This window comes from Salvelinus alpinus, chromosome 4, assembly GCF_045679555.1.
Source record: "Salvelinus alpinus chromosome 4, SLU_Salpinus.1, whole genome shotgun sequence".
Classification (NCBI taxonomy): domain Eukaryota; kingdom Metazoa; phylum Chordata; class Actinopteri; order Salmoniformes; family Salmonidae; genus Salvelinus; species Salvelinus alpinus.
In genome coordinates, this window is record NC_092089.1 from 44,597,738 (window position 1) to 44,617,002 (window position 19,265).

At 45.5% G+C, this 19,265-nt stretch overlaps 1 pseudogene; it reads right to left on the bottom strand.

Moving 5' to 3' along the window:
* Positions 1-19,265, bottom strand: part of LOC139573677 (protein PTHB1-like) — a 177,960-nt pseudogene that overhangs the window by 111,758 nt on the left and 46,937 nt on the right.

Below are 19,265 nucleotides of genomic sequence, written 5' to 3' on the forward strand. Positions count from 1 at the left end.
CCCACTAATCAGAAAACGCATCAGCTTTTTATAATCCCTCGACTTGAAAGCTAGTTATTCACCCTAGTGAGATACTTGGATGTGTGTGTGTGTGTGTGTGTGTGTGTGTGTGTGTGTGTGTGTGTGTGTGTGTGTGTGTGTGTGTGTGTGTGTGTGTGTGTGTGTGTACTTGCTCAATCACTCATGCATTGTCTATCTGTTTGTGTGCGAGACAAAAACAAGGACATCAAATCTAAGCCAGACACAACATTGCAGATCCTGGCTACAAATTAGCATCAAACAGAGAGAGACACTGGAAAACACAAACCCAAACACCACTCCCAGACCAGAGGTTAGACAAGGTAAGGGACGATCAGTTTGGGGTACACCGCAGTAGTTCCAGTGCCCATGGCCGCATGTTTTTGTTCTATCCTAGCATTTAACTAACCAATGGCTTCAGGATTAATTACGTGGCTGAATTAGATGAACTGGGCTAGAACAAAATGAATGTCCAACCTCTGGCATTCTTGAAGACCATAGATAAACATCTGTAGAGGATGAGAGGCTCTCCCTCTCCAACACGGCATCACAACAGACTTCATACAATCACTTTAATAAGGCAACGCCATAAGGTTCTCTCCCTCTCTCTCTCTCTCCCTTCCATCCTCTACTCTGTGATGGTTTGGTTTACATAAGTCCATATGACTTATCCCCTCCACTTAGCCCCGCGATCACGTTTCCTGAAAGTGGACTCTGCTGACATGTTTCTGACCCCTGAAATGGGGAGCGAGTGTGTGTGTGTGTGTGTGTGTGAGCTGGTTGGGCTCCACTGGGGCACATTAGCAAGGCTCTGACATGTGCAGAACTTTGTGGCTGGATTAATATTTAAATAAATCTATCAATATATCCATGTTGTGTGGAAGTCTCTGTGGAAATATATATCAAACATATATATGAATGACATAAAACAGAAATAGGCATTTACAGTCGCCTTGGGAGAAAGGGGGAGGCTAATTCAGGGAAACACTAGGATGCCAATAGTAGAGAGCGAAAGGAAGGGAAGGGGCAAGGGAGGGAATGTGAGGACTAGTGTGTGTGTGTGTGTGTGTGAGAGAGTGAGAGTGAGAGTGAGAGACATGAAAGTTAGTAAAATACCCCCTCAAATATTCACAGTCCACACACACAAACCTCCCAAGGGGTCACAGAGGAAGCCATACATTTGAAGCAGTCCAGACCAGTGACCCGAGTAACCAGTCTACCTTTGGCAGACACACACGCACAAACATATACACACACACACTAACACAAGCCAGCCATTAGATGGAAATTAGAGCCTTGGTCCTGGTCCCAGTGTAAATGACAATAATTGTGAGGTTTTGAGAGGTCTGGCAAATAGAGACCTGTAGCTGGATTACAAACACTACTAGAAGCATGATGCTAAAAATGCTAATGAAATGTCAATGTAAGAAATGCTAATGCTACCATAATGCTAACGAGGCTAATGATCATCATCAGTAAAATGACTTACCATTCCCCTCCTCCCTTTCTAATGCTAATCCCGAGGAATGCCACAGTGAGGGCATTGTCCTGCTACCGCTCCCCTCCCCTCCCAACACACACATATAACCATGCATCACACACACACTGACATTTATACGCATGCTCACAGACCTCGGCCATGTCTCGACATCCCTCAAACACAGCCCTATTTGCACGTTTGCTTTTCTCTCAATGGTCTTCTTTGAACAGGCCACGCTGAGTAAATAGAAAAAAAAAGAAAATGAAGGAGAGAAAAAACGAGGGGAACTCTGGGAATTTACTGCAACAAGATAAATATCCTAGCCGTGGCGTCGCGACACACACACGCCTTCTCCCACTGATTACAGAGTAAATATCTGTAATCTTATAAAAACGGGCATTGTCTGAGGGCGGAAGCGGCAGACACACTGCAAAGAGAGCGCAGCGGCAGGACATGTTGACTTTGGAGAAAGCGCTATTGGAGAAGTGATCAGTCACACACAAGTATGCACACACACATATTTACACAAGCAAACATACGCACAGATGCATGCACAAAAATGCAAAGGCACATACTGCACTGTACAAACATTATGCAGTACCTTTTCCATAATATGATTATGTGCAAGTCCACACACACTCACAAACACACGTTGCGATAGCAGTTAAGTCTATATCCTCAACAAATATGATTCAGATTATCACTCATGAATAAATGCTATGTAGTACATTTCCACCATTGGCCATAAGCCTGTTGGAATGCTGTGTGTGTGTGTGTGTCTGGGCTCATGAAACAGACACACCCATTCATTTCATGCACTGGGGCCAAAGAAGGTAAATCAGTAGAATTATCAACATGCAGTGTCGCGTGAACCAGGCTGCTGCAGCCAACGTACGTAGCAGTCTTTACAGACCACAGGGTTAGACTAACCTTTATACACACACACACACACACACACACACACACACACACACACACACACACACACACACACACACACACACACACACACACACACACACACACACACACACACACACACACACACACACACACACACACACACACACACGCGCAACAAGTGATCAGCATCCAAAATCATAACCATAAACATACATGTTAAGCAACGGAATTGTCTCGTATGAGCAAAACACTTCAGTCAGTACAGGACAGTAATAGTGAGTTCTTCTGTCCCAGTAGATAAAGCCCCAGGCAGAGCATGTTTGTTGTTGTTTCTTTGTCCTCTGCCACTGTCTATCTCTCTGCTGTCTACAACAGGTCTCCCCAAGCTGGCAGACGGAGCCAGAGACAGATAGGGACTGTGTGTGTGTGTGTGTGTGTGTGTGTGTGTGTGTGTGTGTGTGTGTGTGTGTGTGTGTGTGTGTGTGTGTGTGTGTGTGTGTGTGTGTGTGTGTGTGTGTATATATATATATACAGTGGGGAGAACAAGTATTTGATACACTGCCGATTTTGCAGGTTTTCCTACTTACAAAGCATGTAGAGGTCTGTAATTTTTATCATAGGTACACTTCAACTGTGAGAGACGGAATCAAAAACAAAAATCCAGAAAATCACATTGTATGATTTTTAAGTAATTAATTTGCATTTTATTGCATGACATAAGTATTTGATCACCTACCAACCAGTAAGAATTCCGGCTCTCACAGACCTGTTAGTTTTTCTTTAAGAAGCCCTCCTGTTCTCCACTCATTACCTGTATTAACTGCACCTGTTTGAACTCGTTACCTGTATAAAAGACACCTGTCCACACGCTCAATCAAACAGACTCCAACCTCTCCACAATGGCCAAGACCAGAGAGCTGTGTAAGGACATCAGGGATAAAATTGTAGACCTGCACAAGGCTGGGATGGGCTACAGGACAATAGGCTAAATTCCCAATCTGGCCCTCAACCATCACGGTCACCTAATAATCCCCAGTTTACAATTGGCTCATTCATCCCCCTCCTCTCCCCTGTAACTATTCCCCAGGTCGTTGCTGCAAATGAGAACGTGTTCTCAGTCAACTTACCTGGTAAAATAACGGTAAAATAAAATAAAAAATAAAAAAATAGGCAAGCAGCTTGGTGAGAAGGCAACAACTGTTGGCGCAATTATTAGAAAATGGAAGAAGTTCAAGATGACGGTCAATCACCCTCGGTCTGGGGCTCCATGCAAGATATCACCTCGTGGGGCATCAATGATCATGAGGAAGGTGAGGGATCAGCCCAGAACTACACGGCAGGACCTGGTCAATGACCTGAAGAGAGCTGGGACCACAGTCTCAAAGAAAACCATTAGTAACACACTACGCCGTCATGGATTAAAATCCTGCAGCGCACGCAAGGTCCCCCTGCTCAAGCCAGCGCATGTCCAGGCCCGTCTGAAGTTTGCCAATGACCATCTGGATGATCCAGAGGAGGAGTGGGAGAAGGTCATGTGGTCTGATGAGACAAAAATATAACTTTTTGGTCTAAACTCCACTCGCTGTGTTTGGAGGAAGAAGAAGGATGAGTACAACCCCAAGAACCCATCCCAAACGTGAAGCATGGAGGTGGAAACATCATTCTTTGGGGCTGCTTTTCTGCAAAGGGGACAGGACGACTGCACCGTATTGAGGGGAGGATGGATGGGGCCATGTATCGCAAGATCTTGGCCAACAACCTCCTTCCCTCAGTAAGAGCATTGAAGATGGGTCGTGGCTGGGTCTTCCAGCATGACAACGACCCGAAACACACAGCCAGGGCAACTAAGGAGTGGCTCCGTAAGAAGCATCTCAAGGTCCTGGAGTGGTCTAGCCAGTCTCCAGACCTGAACCCAATAGAAAATCTTTGGAGGGAGCTGAAATTCCGTATTGCCCAGCGACAGCCCCGAAACCTGAAGGATCTGGAGAAGGTCTGTATGGAGGAGTGGGCCAAAATCCCTGCTGCAGTGTGTGCAAACCTGGTCAAGAACTACAGGAAACGTATGATCTCTGTAATTGCAAACAAAGGTTTCTGTACCAAATATTAAGTTCTGCTTTTCTGATGTATCAAATACTTATGTCATGCAATAAAATGCAAAGGAATTAGTTAAAAATCATACAATGTGATTTTCTGGATTTTTGTTTTAGATTCCGTCTCTCACAGTTGAAGTGTACCTATGATAAAAATTACAGACCTCTACATGCTTTGTAAGTAGGAAAACCTGCAAAATCGGCAGTGTATCAAATACTTGTTCTCCCCACTGTATATATATATCTCAAGAGAAGAAAATGCTGCTAGCCACTTGCACTGTGTGTGTGTGTGTGTGTGTGTGTGTGTGTGTGTGTGTGTGTGTGTGTGTGTGTGTGTGTGTGTGTGTGTCTCTCCCAGGAGACAGGAAGGTGGTGTGGGTTCACATACTGTACAGAAGCACTTCGCTTTCATGACATCACTCATAATCCCTTGCGTTCCCTTAGGAAGTCAGTGAGGACTGTCGTGATGGAGCTAACAGGTACACAGGTGAATGAGGTAAGTCAACGAGGTAAATGAAGTACAGCTTTAACACAAGCGGTCTGTTGATACATATGTACATGGACTCATTTGGTAAATCATCTCTGTGTGCAAAATTCTGAAAAACACTATACACACACAGTTCAAATGTTTGATTACGCACGCAGACACGCATACACACACAATCTACTGAAGGCTATCCAGCAGTATATATTTTCAGAAACACAGTCATTGACCCGTTTCCAAAGCATCTCTGGTCCTGCCATAAAATTCCTGGAATCAAGAGGAGAGGGCCGTGACACGGAAAGCTGAGTGCTAGCTGAGCGAGAGAAAACACTGCTGGTGCCAACACTGGTGTGTGTGTGTGTGTGTGTGAGGTTTACACACTTCTACTTCAATGTCACACTTCAGTGTTAAAATGACTAAAATATAACACTTACGATATGGTAACAAAAATATATAATTTAATATAAACAGTGTATAGTGAGAGTGAGCGAAGTATGACTGGAGGACAAGGGCCTCCTGGAGATCAGGGGGTTTAGTGGTGCCTGGAGCCCAGCTCTGTGGGACAGACATCAGGGTGAGACATCCCCAAAAGACCCCAATAACGAGCCTCTGTGGGCCCGGGGATAATGAGCACCTGTGATGGAGGCGAGGGTGTGTGTGTATGCTCGTCTGTCCGTCCGTGCGTGCTTGCCGGTGTACAGGAGTGTGTGTGAGTGCTTCTCACTTTAATTACACCGTGTATATAATCACGTTAGCTGGTGGCTAACCTCTGAGAGGCTAATAACAAAGGACCAGTGGGAGAAGGCATGCTCCATTACAGTTTGGAATCCCCTCTCTACTCATGCCGCTAAGAGCCACTCAGCAGACACAATGAGATTAGGGTTCTAAATCTGTGGAACACAGAAGAACACTGGGACTGTGGCATGTGCTAAGCCCTCCCTCGCTGAGGGGAGAAATGACATTCTTTAGCCGGAGAGGAAAAACTAACTTGGGGATAATGACATAGATGTAGAGTTGACAGAATGGACTGGGAAATTGGCCCGGTTTTGTTTAAGTGCAGGGAAAATGACATTGGGATAAAAAAAATCGAAAGCATAGAACGTACTGGAGAAATGATAGCCGTTGAGTGTAGTGAAGTGTAGGGAACCTGGATGAATTAAATTTTGTCATTATAGCACATGGAAATGACTCTGGTTTAATGGCATGCTGTAGAACTAGACTGTATAGAATAGACTGGAAATGACACATTCCTTGATTAATAAAGCCAGAGGGGAAAGACAATGGGCTAATCTCTATTGAACTAATCTCTACGATACTTAGTGGGCCAGCCAATATGGCGAGCTAATTGAATGGCTGCTGTGTTCTTAGCAACAGTGTTTTTATTTATTTATTTATTTTTCCGTTATTTTACCAGGTAAGTTGACTGAGAACACGTTCTCATTTGCAGCAACGACCTGGGGACAGTTACAGGGGAGAGGAGGGGGGTGAATGAGCCAATTGTAAACTGGGGATTATTAGGTGACCGTGATGGTTGAGGGCCAGATTGGGAATTTAGCCAGGACACCGGGGTTAACACCCCTACTCTTACGACAAGTGCCATGGGATCTTTAATGACCTCAGAGAGTCAGGACACCCGTTTAACATCCCATCCGAAAGACGGCACCCTACACAGAGCAGTGTCCCCAATCACTGCCCTGGGGCATTGGGATCTTTGTTCAGACCAGAGGAAAGAGTGCCTCCTACTGGCCCTCCAACACCACTTCCAGCAGCATCTGGTCTCCCATCCAGGGACTGACCAGGACCAACCCTGCTTAGCTTCAGAAGCAAGCCAGCAGTGGTATGCAGGGTGGTATGCAGGGTGGTATGCTGCTGGCGAATGAGAGAATGTGATGTGGTAAGCAACAAGGGACTGAACATTCAAAAATATCCAGACAGCCCCGAGAAAGCTGTTCAACTGGCTATCCTGCTATGTAGTTCTGTATGGTGATGTCCATCTATGTTCTAACAGGTGTTGCATAGTCACATGCAATGGCACAAAGAAACAGATTCTAAATGAAAACACCAGAACTGGATTGACTGACACTCCCTTGATTTCATCTCATGTGGTCATGAAGGAAAGGAGATGAGGGGAAGACAGGAATATTTCTCTGTCTCAGTTTCTTTTAGTCTCCCTCCCTCCCTCCCTCCCTCCCCCCCTCACTCGCTCGCTCTCTCCTCCTCAGTAATAGACCCAGACATATTTGTGATAAAAGTCCACCACACCCAGGGGAGTCCCACAGACAGAAGCATTACAAGTAGGTACAGTACTGTACACCCCAGATCTCCTCTAACCCCCATCTCTATCTGCCTTTGGGCAAACACCTGGGCCTTCTCCATAGGAACAGAGACAGAGGGTGGTGAGTGTGTGAGGGGATTGTGCAGACTGGCAGAGATGGGCTTTGCTGTGGCTCCTCTCAGGGATTTGACATTCTTAGATAAAGCACCCCAGTCCCACGCCCTCTCCTCTCTCCCGCCTGCTGTGTATGGCCTGAGGGGGCAGGAGACGACACACACACACCCACCCACCCACCCGCCCATAATCAGTGTCCCAAATGGCACCCTATTGTTTAGTGCACTAAATAGGGAATAGGGTGTGTAATGCACTAAATAGGGAATAGGGTGCCATTTAGGACATACCCTAGTCTGTGTGGCATCCATTATTTTACATCATAGATATTTCTCTGAGTATCTGGTCACAGACACCACTTATGATACTCAACAGTGCCTACTCTAGATTGGGTGTAAGCAAACTTTTTGTGCCGCAATCTACCAAAGCCTTTTCCATGACGACATTCAGCCAGAGGCTGATCTCTGTCTGGCCGAGCTCTGTCTGGCCTCTGCTCCATGTATGTATACAGTACAGAGGTGTGGGTCTCCAAGATCATTGATATTTCCTTCTCTTTCTATACTTTTTTTAAACATGGATTTAAATACTATATCAATATATTGTACATAGAAACATTTATTTATTTATGGGCCTTGCAATGAAAATGTTAAATCCTACAGGAGTACCCTGATATGCCCATCTTCAAACATTTTTACGAGACCACCATAAGAATGATCTCCCAACAGTAACAAGACTATCTCCACACAACACTGGTTTCCATATGACATCACATTTATAAAGACAGGCTTTTCCAGAGGCTTGACTGTGTCACACACACTCCTCTATATCAGTCACTATCTGTCCCCCACTCTTATACACACACATGCCTATATGTCAGTCAGCTATATGAAAGACAGTCATTCATTGATATGGTAGACATTCATAGAGGGCCCCAGTGACTCCTAAATGTGCATGAGGAGTAGGCTGTCTGTTCATTTATCGTCCGTCCGTCCGTCCGTCCGTCCGTCCGTCCGTCCGTCCGTGTGTGTGTGTATGTGTGTGTGTGTGTGTGTTTGAAGGCCAGTTTGAAAGGCAGTCTCTCAGGTGCGGTCTGTGTTTGCATAGCAGATGAAAGGTCAGGGGGACCTGAGGGAGTTCCTCTGTTTCTCCTTTTTTTCCTGACCCCGGGGTATTTTACTGAGGAAACACATTTACACATCTCAATGGACACACACGCACGCACGCACGCAAATACACACACACAGCGCTCAGAGAGAGCCCCAGTCATTTATTGCGAGGGCCTCACGTACACAGTGGGATCTGTGTTTAGCCGTGTTTAGCCATGTTTAGCCGTGTTTAGCCGTGTTTAGCGCTCCATTTGGGGACAGATAAATCAGCCGCTGTCTGAGAGAAGCCTCCATTACTGGAACGAGAGGCCCCCAAGCGGTCTGTCAGTCAAAACTAAAGCGTCCCACCTCCTGCTTTTGAACTGCTAATTACAGAGAGACTCCGCTCAACTCAAACTCAGCTCCCAGACAGCTAGCGCGCTAACGCTAACACGGTAGCCATTTTACCTGAGATAAACAGTAAATATTTTTTTAAACGGCTTGCCGGGCTTTCCCCCTCACTCAGCTCACCCTCCTTCCCCTCTGCATCCCCCCACCCAGAAACGTCTTTCCCAGTCCCGAGTGACAGCAGTGTGCTTTTGCTCAGAGATCAACAGCAGAGGAGAAAAACAGGAATGCTAAGGCTAGGCTAAGATAGCCCTCTGGCTAACCTCTCCATACCTGCCACAGATTAATCAAACAGAGAGTTAAAGGGTGAGCCAGGCTGAACTATAAACCGTGGGGCCAGGATGAGTAATGTTTTTTTAAGTAGTGAGAATAAAAAGTGGAGGAAACAGACACCTCTGGCCAGCTCACATACACATTATAGAGCAGGCCGCATCTGGCCTTCATGAATAAAATATAGGAGGAAGAGATGAGGAAATAATGAACAAAGGAAATATTATCCCCCTGTATATGAATGTACACTAGACCAGAAAAATCACACAGGCCTCTCACAGTATCTCTCTGTTCTCTCGATGACAAACAACATGCATTAATGAGGGCAAGTCTCCTAACCGACAGCCCAGCCTGACCACAGATAAGATGCATAATATTTACCAATCTGACATTTGACGATGCTGCACGTAGTTCATCCAAAGTACACATGTACCTCATCTACCACTTGCTGAGTCTCTGGGTCCACAGACTACTTTCTTGGTATCCATAATATTAGGCAAATTTGTCATTTGAGTGTACTATCCCTGACTCAGCACAATAAGACATGTACTGTAGCTAAAAACAACTTTTAACCCCACCATCATTTACAAACACATTTGGCATGTCAAAAGAGGAAGACTCTAGACTGACAACCCCTGTGAGTAATAAACCCGAACTAAAGCGCTGAGTCCGTGAGAACCACCATAGCTCACAGACCTTCAGAAGGGCCATATAACCCATACCCACCCAGAGATATGAATAATTAATTTGACGCGTGCATCACTCTTCCCAGTAGACCGTCGATATCGTCCATTATGTGGTGCGTGTATACATTACAGCACGTATAAAGTGTCAGAAACTTCCCGAATCAACGGTGGGTGGCAGGCGCTGGCGGGAAGCAGAGGCAGGAAGGGATGGACTGACTGACCCCCGGAGCACATTAGACAGACTAGCGAGTAATACTGCATAGAGAGAATCACTCAGGGCACTAGTAATGCTAAGGGAAAGGCAGCAGCGCTGGGAGAGCATCAACTAGCATTAGCGAAATAAAGAGACACTGATATATTAATAGCATTAGCAGGCACTGGGACATGCAGTGCATTTAGACTGATATCTGCTAAGAACGGTATTGTCAAAATGGTATACTTTAGAAACAAAAACGTAATTTTAATATTCTAATATCTGAATGGATGTTAGTATTCGTATACTTGCGAGAGTATTCATATAGATGGAATTCAAATTATGGAATTAAGTTAGTTAAATGAGAAGGACCAATCTGCATATAGTTGTTGTAGATAAGGACAGAAAGCACAGCAATATTTCCTCAATTAATCTAGGTAGCGAGCTACCTACTATAGCTGGCTAACATAGCTGGCTATCTTAGCTACCTTCTTTACATCAATTTGATGCAGTCAAGACAGGCACTACCAGATGGAACGATAGATAAACTATGGCATCTATAAGTTCGTCTAATTAGCTTGAGCCTGTATGGCTACCCTCTCTCGCTCCGGTGTAAAACTCACCGGGAAGAGTGGCACCTCTCCTCCCAAGTCGTACCAGCTACGCAGCAAGCAAGTTATCAAGTTTAATAAAAATAATTTTAAACCCATGTATTTCGACTATCCGAATATCACCCCTAAAAACGTTCATGTTATTATTTGAATAGTGAAAGTATTTAAAAGTACCCATCCCTAATCATAGTAACCAAATGTAGCCTATTAATAGCTGGATATAGAGAAAAACATGCCAACCTAAAGGGCCTGCATGACCCCCAATGAATTTAAAAACTACACCATGTCCGGGCCAGGCCAGTAGAAATTCAGTTCGGGACAGTAGATTTTTGGCCAACTGGCCCAAATCAGGCCAGTGAGAAAAAAAGTGAATGTTGAACCCTTCGCCAGCAACAAAAGTTTAACACTGATCCCAGTTTGTAAGTTAAGTGTCCCTTTAAAACTGTACCAGTTTTGAACCTTGTGGTGAAGGTATGAGTACACCTCGTATTGGACCTTATGGGGAGTGGATCTACAGTGTGAGCTCTGCATGGTTCTACTCAGATAGGAGTAATGGTTAAGTAACTGAATCATTAAATATCTAATGATGTCATGATGTCACCCACTCCCAGAGCCGTAAGAGAGCTAATGAACAGCGTTAAAGAGTGCCTCACCAAACGAGCCCCTACTGTAAACAGTGACGGCAAGGGACCATCACTTTTCAACGTCAGACAGTCTACACCACTCAAAATTCACACGCACTCACAAACGCGCACGCACGCACGCACGCACGCACGCACGCACGCACACACACACACACAGAACTAATACAGTAATCCACACACAGTTGGAACTCATCAGCCGACACACACACACATCATCACACACTCACAATGGGAACTTCAAATCAAGGCAAAAACACACACACACTATAATGACACCACAAACACACTGACCCACACTCCCAACACACACTCCCAACCATACAGAAGTTTGTAAATGAGGTTTCTTTGTTTAATCATAATTTAAAAAGGAAGGCTCTAGCATCAATCACCCTGACCTCAGAACCTGAGAAAAACACTGAGAGAGAATGCACACACACACACACACACACACACACACACACACACACACACACACACACACACACACACACACACACACACACACACACACACACACACACACACACACACACACACACACACACACACACACAGCAAGAAAGAGACACAAATGCTCCCACATTCTTATTACAGCCCGTCTACCGAGATAGTAAATAATGTCTAATCGGGCGATAAGGCGCCCCTAGACGACAGAGATAGATGGGTGTGTATGTGTGTCTGTGCGCATGTATACACTACCGGTCAAAAGTTTTAGAACACCTACTCATTCAAGGGTTTTTCTTTATTTTAGTATTTTCTACATTGTAGAATAATAGTGAAGACATCAAAACTATGAAATAACACATATGGAATCACGTAGTAACCAAAAAAGTGATTCTTCAAATAGCCACCCTTTGCCTTGATGACAGCTTTGCACACCCTTGGCATTCTCTCAACCAGCTTCACCTGGAATGCTTTTCCAAAAGTCTTGAAGGAGATCCCACATATGCTCAGCACTTGTTGGCTGCATTTCCTTCACTCTGCGGTCCGACTCATCCCAAACCATCTCAATTTGGTTGAGGTCGGGGGATTGTGGAGGCCAGGTCATCTGATGCAGCGCTCCATCACTCTCCTTCTTGTTAAAATAGCTCTTACACAGCCTGGAGATGTGCTGGGTTATTGTCCTGTTGAAAAACTAATTATAGTCCCACTAAGCGCAAACCAGATGGGATGGCGTGTCGCTGCAGAATGCTGTGGAACCCATGCTGGTTAAGTGTGTCTTGAATTCTAAATAAATCACAGACAGTGTCACCAGCAAAGCACCCCCACACCATAACACCTCCTCCTCCATGCTTTACGGTGGGAAATACACAAGCGGAGATAATTCGTTCACACACACCGCGTCTCACAAAAACAAAATCTCCAATTTGGACTCCAGATAAAAGGACAAATTTCCACCGTGTCTTATGTCCATTGCTCGTGTTTCTTGGCCCAAACAAGTCTTCTTCTTATTGGTGTCCTGTGGTAGTGATTTTTTTGCAGCAATTTTACCATGAAGGCCTGATTCACACAGTCTCCTCTGAACAGTTGATGTTGAGATGTGTCTGTTACTTGAACTCTGTGAAGCATTTATTTGGGCTGCAATTTCTGAGGCTGGTTACTCAACTGAACTTATCCTCTGCAGCAGAGGTAACTCTGGGTCTTCCATTCCTGTGACGGTCCTCATGAGAGCCAGTTTCATCATAGTACTTGAAGGTTTTTGCGTCTTGAAGAAACTTTCAAAGTTCTTGAAATTTTCCGTATTGACTGACCTTAAAGTAATGATGGTCTGTTGTTTCACTTTGCTTATTTGAGCTGTTCTCGTCATAATATGCACTTGGTCTTTTACCAAATAGGGCTATCTTCTGTATACATCCCCCACCTTGTCACAACACAACTGATTGGCTCAAATGCATTAAGAAGGAAAGAAATTCCACAAATTAACTTTTAACAAGCCACATACGGTAATTGAAATACATTGCAGGTCACTACTTCATGAAGCTGGTTGAGAGAATGCCAAGAGTGTGCAAAGCTGTCATCAAGGCAAAGGGTGGCTATTTGAAGAATATCAAATATATTTTGATTTGTTTAACACTATTTTGGTTACTACATGATTCCATGTGTTATTATTCTAGTTTTTGATGTCTTCACTATTATTCTACAATGTAGAAAATAGTAAAAAATAAAGAAAACCCTTGAATGAGTAGGTGTTCTAAAACCTTGACCGGTAGTGTATGTCTTTGTGTTTATGTGCTTACAGTATATGTGTATGTGCGCCTGCATAAGCATGGGTGTGTATGTTTGTGTATTCCTGTCTATGTGTGTGGTCATGGCATTGTGTGTGTGTATTCCTGTGTGTGTGTGGTTATGGAAGTTTGTTTGTCTGCTATAAGTATACCACACGGTGGGAGCTAGCACCTCAGTAGCAGCAGGAAGTGCATAAATCAGCAGTGTAGGCCCATCACTCTGTAAATCAACACTAGTGCACTCATTACTCTCTCTGTGTGTGTGTGTGTGTGTGTGTGTGTGTGTGTGTGTGTGTGTGTGTGTGTGTGTGTGTGTGTGTGTGTGTGTGTGTGTGTGTGTGTGTGTGTGTGTGTGTGTGTGTGTGTGTGTGTGTAAATCACCATACGGTGTGAGGTAGGGAAAAATCAACACCTCCAAAAAAAAGAGAGGGAAGAAGGGAGGGGAGAGACTCTCCTTTCATCATGTTTCTAAATGCTATGTGCATGCCTGAGAGTGTCCTGGTCTACTGTGTGTGTGTCTGACCTGGCGGTAGGTGCCCTCCATCAGTGTGTCTAGGTTCTGTAGGGTGGCGGGGGTCTTGTCTTTGAAGCGGGTCAGGAGACGGCGTTGGATGGCCCTGAACTGGACCGCCCGCTCTGACAGGTCCTGGTACTTCTCTGCACTCACACTCAGCTACACGCACGCAAACACGCACACACAAAGAATGTTTTTCTAACACTGCAGGCAAAAGCTGCACCTACAAACACAACACATGAATGTGTGTGTGACAGTGTGCCTGTGTTCAACACACACCTCAAAGTGGTGGTGGACAGTCTCAAAGTACTCAGCCAGAGGTATAGGACCTGGAAAGCTGATTCTGAAGTCTTTGACTCCCTGCTTGGCAAAGTGGCGGTCGAAGCGCTGCACCAGCTCCTTAGCCACCAGCCAGATGTCCTCGAAACTCTCACTCTGGATACGGTAGCGCTCTGGAGAGGGTAGAAGGGAGGGGGGGAGAGAAAGGGAGAGGTAGAGAAAGCTCAACTCCACATCAACCAAGTGCTAGAGGATGCGGCGTGTGTGTACTCACGGGAGGTCTTGGAGGCCATTACAGTGACTCTGGGCCCTGAGAGGAAGTGGAAGGCCAGAGCGTTTCCCTCCTTGTCCTCAGACTTCTCCAGAAAGTCTACAACACAGAGAGGGACATTTAGTGAGAACAATAGGAACTAGAGTCCATTGGTTAAGGGTACAGATATCTGTCAGGTATATGGCACATAAATTAAAACAGTCCCCTGAAACACCACAATAACCCATTATTCACACACAGACTTAACGTTCTCACGGACCAGCACAGTGTGGTGGGATGTCAGGCAGAGATATGGTATGGGTTCCCTACCACACACACTCTGTCTCTGAGGTTCTCAGGGGCCAGTATAGTGGGGTCTCCATCGGTGGGATGTCAGACAGAGATATGGCAGCTTATCTCTCCTCAGGACGCCAGCCAAGGTGAACAGAGCACATCACATTGTTCTTTATCTGCCCACAGAGCAGCGCATGCACACACACACACACACACACAATCTTCATGCATCTAATCTGGGACAGGGGTCCTGTGTAGTAGGAGACGCCATGCCCAGGTCCAGATAATGACTGATAGTCAGAGCTACTTCCCAGGGCTGAGACCTGCTCACCAACAGCAGGTAGACTAGATTCCCACACACACTATCAACAGCATCAATACATACCACTCACTCTCCATTCCAGGGCAAATACATGCCACTCACTTTCGTGCAGTTGACACTATCGAAGACAAGCAGACTTAAAACTTAACCACTATTCTCACGGAACACCACTCTCCCACTATCACTGGGTGTACAGGGAACCAGTGGAGAACAGGTCATGTAGATATCTATGGTACAGACCAGGTTCTGGGGTGACTCAGGTAGATCTCTATGGTCTGTTACCTGGGAAGACCTCGCTGAGGTTGACGGGCGGTTTGTTGGTATCCACGGTGATCTTGTACTTGGCGTTCTTGGAGGGGGAGGAGAGGCAGCAGACCAGATGGAGGGGCAGGGAGAACTTACACTGGGCCACCCTCGCGATGCCTGAGAGGGTGAATGTGAGGAGGAGGTTTTGTGAAACGTGCAGCTCCTTAAAAATTGGAGAGACAAATCTTTTAATGAGTCAATGTGCTCTATCACGGGTGCGTGTGTGGTTAAGACATGGCTCTGATGGAACGATTAATAGAATTCTCAAGAATCCTCTCTAATAGCTCAGACACACCGGTAGGATTGTCAAACGTTTACCTGCCGACAGTACTTAGCACCTCTGAACAGAGTGTCGGCAGTCAATCTCTTTTGTGTTCACACAGCAAAGACCTTGAAGTAGTTAGCCTTGTTAAAATACTCCAAACCAGAAGGTGGCAGTAGCATTGTTTGGCAATGCATGTCTGTGTGTGTTGCTTATGGTTTCCAATGTTAGCTAGCTAGCTAGCTGTGTTAATGTTGCTATTTTTGTAGAAAGCCCTTGTTAATACTAGCCAGATGGCCACAGCTAGATAACTACCTAGCAATTCACTCTCCATAATCCCATACTGCCAGTGCCAGCCCATAGCCAAATGCTTAGCTAACTAGCTAACGTTAGCATATTGCTAGCTAGCACAACATAGTTAGCTAGCCTAGGACACTGCAGTAACTGTGCAGCTAACACAGGCAACTGTTTCATGGAAACTAATCCATTGTGATTTAATTATAATGTCAATACTAGCTACAGTGGTTTGCATTGCGTCTGTGCACTTAGCTAGCTGCCATGCCATAGCCTACATTGCATTTGAAGTGTGACTGGCTTATGACATTTAACCATGGATGTAGGGACAAAATGCCCTCTTTTTTCCTTTTTCTTGTCACTCCTGTTGGCTGTGATAAGTACCTATTGGCAGTCTATCGGAAATGAGATTCTCTGCGTTTCATGCTTAAGAGGTGTTCGCTTCAAAAGATCCCCAAAGGCAAATTACATCTGATAGAAAATCCCCTTAAAAACACCTTTCCTTCAGACATTTCCTCTTTAAAACCCATCACATTCAATAACATGATTGAGATCATTTCATGCATATTCACTACACTGAAGCCAATCTGTGAGTGAGACTCAACACAAACATCTCAAATAACCGAGTTGTGGATGTTTTTGGAGGATCTCTGGTTAAGGGAACTCCTAAAACAGCACTGGGGAGCATTACAGGCCGAGGTACCCAACCATAACTCTTCCAGAGTTGGCTGACGATGCTGAGCTGGCTAGAACCCTGGCTGGAATAACAGAGAGAGACCGAGAGAGAGCAAGAGACTGCTCGGGGGGAAATTCCCTTTTTACTCTGTTTTCCATCCTTTCACAAGAGAGAAAAGAGAAATAGGGAAAAGTTTGGGAAAGGTGATAAAGAGAGATTAATAGAAAGACAGACGGAAAGGAAAGAGAGAAAAAGCGTTCAAGCCGAGGCATAGTGCAAGAGTCGCTCGCTCTCGAGGAAGAGAGCTGAGAGAAAGAATGAAGAAGAGAACGCGCAAGGTCTTTTCCAGGCCCATCACTAGCCAGTGAGAGTATAATCCTTCCCTGTTATGTCTGGCCAGGTAACCTAAGCAGTGTACTGTAGGGGCTTTACATCGCCCTGGCTCATGTAGCAGCAACCACTAACATAATGGTGCAAAATCACAGCCTTAGGGACTCAGAGTATAGACACGGTGTTCTCCCTACCTCCCTCTCTTCAGTTATCCTTCCCCCTTTTCTTTTCTCCCTCTTTCTTTCTTCGTCTCTCACTCTAACCTTCTCTTCCTCTCTCTTTTTTAGTCATTGTGTTTTTCTGTAGAGTAACCTGTAGATGTGGCTTTTTAAAAGCATCTTCAAACTGTGCAAACTCATATTGAGGCTACTGAAGGGTGTCGAATCGAGAGGACGTTTGACCACAGTCACACTGTTGGCCCATAGACTCCTAGAATATTAACGTGATGGTTAAACGATCTCCAAATGCTTTCAAATGGGCAACTAAACCCAATTGCTGCAGGATCAGCTAAATTAAATGTCCTGCCATCAATGAGGGGTGTGGTCGAAAGAAACGAGGGGGGGGGGGGACTGACTGACTGACTGAAGTTGAGGGAAAGAGCTGGAGGGAGAAAAGAAAGGAGTGAGAAGTAGGGAATGATAGCAAGAGAGAAGACGTAGACCAGAAAGAACTAGGGGAAACATTTTTCCCCTCTCAGGTTCCCAGCCGCCATTGACTAGTCGGCACTCTCTAAAGACAAACAGTGTGTGTGTGTGGTTAGGAAGAGGGGGACGCCCTGCCTGTAAATCTAAACTGGTCCCACCTCTTCACACACCGTATCCCAGACACCCCGTGTATTCTCAGGCTGCCACGGCAGAGTTACGACCCTCACTCGCCACAATGATTTACCTGCATGGGCTGTGTGTGTGTATTATGTCTCACCTGAGCTGTCATTGTTGCCCTCTGTTGGCCAACTCATGGTTGACACACCTGACCTCACTATGGGGTCACTGGTAGATATGAGGCCTATGAGGGTTTCTGTAGTAGTTATGAGAGTGGGCTACTTTTCTCCAAAGTATGTAATATTATTTTTCCTAAAATCTTTGCATTTAAGCATACACACAGCAACATGTGCTGTCAATCATCCTCTCTCAATGGATAATGGAACTAGTCTGGAACCTCAGCAGCCTGATTACACCAGCACTAGTCATACTGCATGATATCTCACTGAGTGTGTGTTAAGTCTCTCTGACCACTCTGTTTATTTGACCTCGGGGCGACTGTAAGGGATCCCGTTCATTGTGCAGCTGCAATGATGTCATCGATGCGATGAAACGTGTGTGTGTGTGTGTGTCACTGATCAAAAGGGAGGACATCTACTGTATCAGAGCACAGACAGAGGCAGGGACAGACAGAAATAAACACACGCTACTCAGAACTAGACACCCAACTATTTAGCCGTAACATGTAGCCTGTGTGTGTGTGTGTGTGGTGAGTACATGCAAGTGCATAAGTGTCTGCATGTGTACGTGGCGTGCCCATGTGTACAGTATGTGTAACCAAAACTGTGTATGTGAAACTGTGTGTGTGTGTGCACGCGTCTCTCTCTAGCGATATCAAGTTACGGGGGAACATAAACAGTGGGCTGTGGGCTCGTCCTGTGTTTCCCAGAGCAGAGCCCAGTCTACTTACCTGCAGGGTTGAGCTCTTTCATATGGGCCAGCAGCAGAGCAGGAGAAACACAAACACAACACAGTCACTTGAGGGCCCTGGCCCAGGGCACGTAAACACTGGAGCCTACTCATTCACTTTACACACACCCCCGCCCCCTTTCAACCCCTACCTTCATCCCTCCCTCACTACTTCGTCCCCCGCTTTAGTCTCTCCCCTCGTTTCCTTCCGTCTCTCTCCCTCCTCTGTTCCACCTCTCTCGTCTCCCTGTTCTCTTCCTCTCATCTCTCTGGAAAGTGGAGGCCTCTCCTCGCGTCTTCTCCTTTATCTGCACCAAATGAAGACCTGGACGGGTGAAAGTAGACTCCTGTTGATGCACCCCATCCGCACATAAGTCATCTCAGTCACTGTCTGTCTCTTTTATTAAAGGTGTTCTCAGAAGTCAAAAGCTCCACCTAGGCACAGACAGCAGGCTTGAGACTGACAATAGACAATGAGACAGACAGAATAACAGAACAGACCTTCTAGGCTTAAGTACCAGACTGACAGAATACAGACAGTCTAAAAACAGAGACATCGACTACTGTAGCTACAGACGGCCAAGA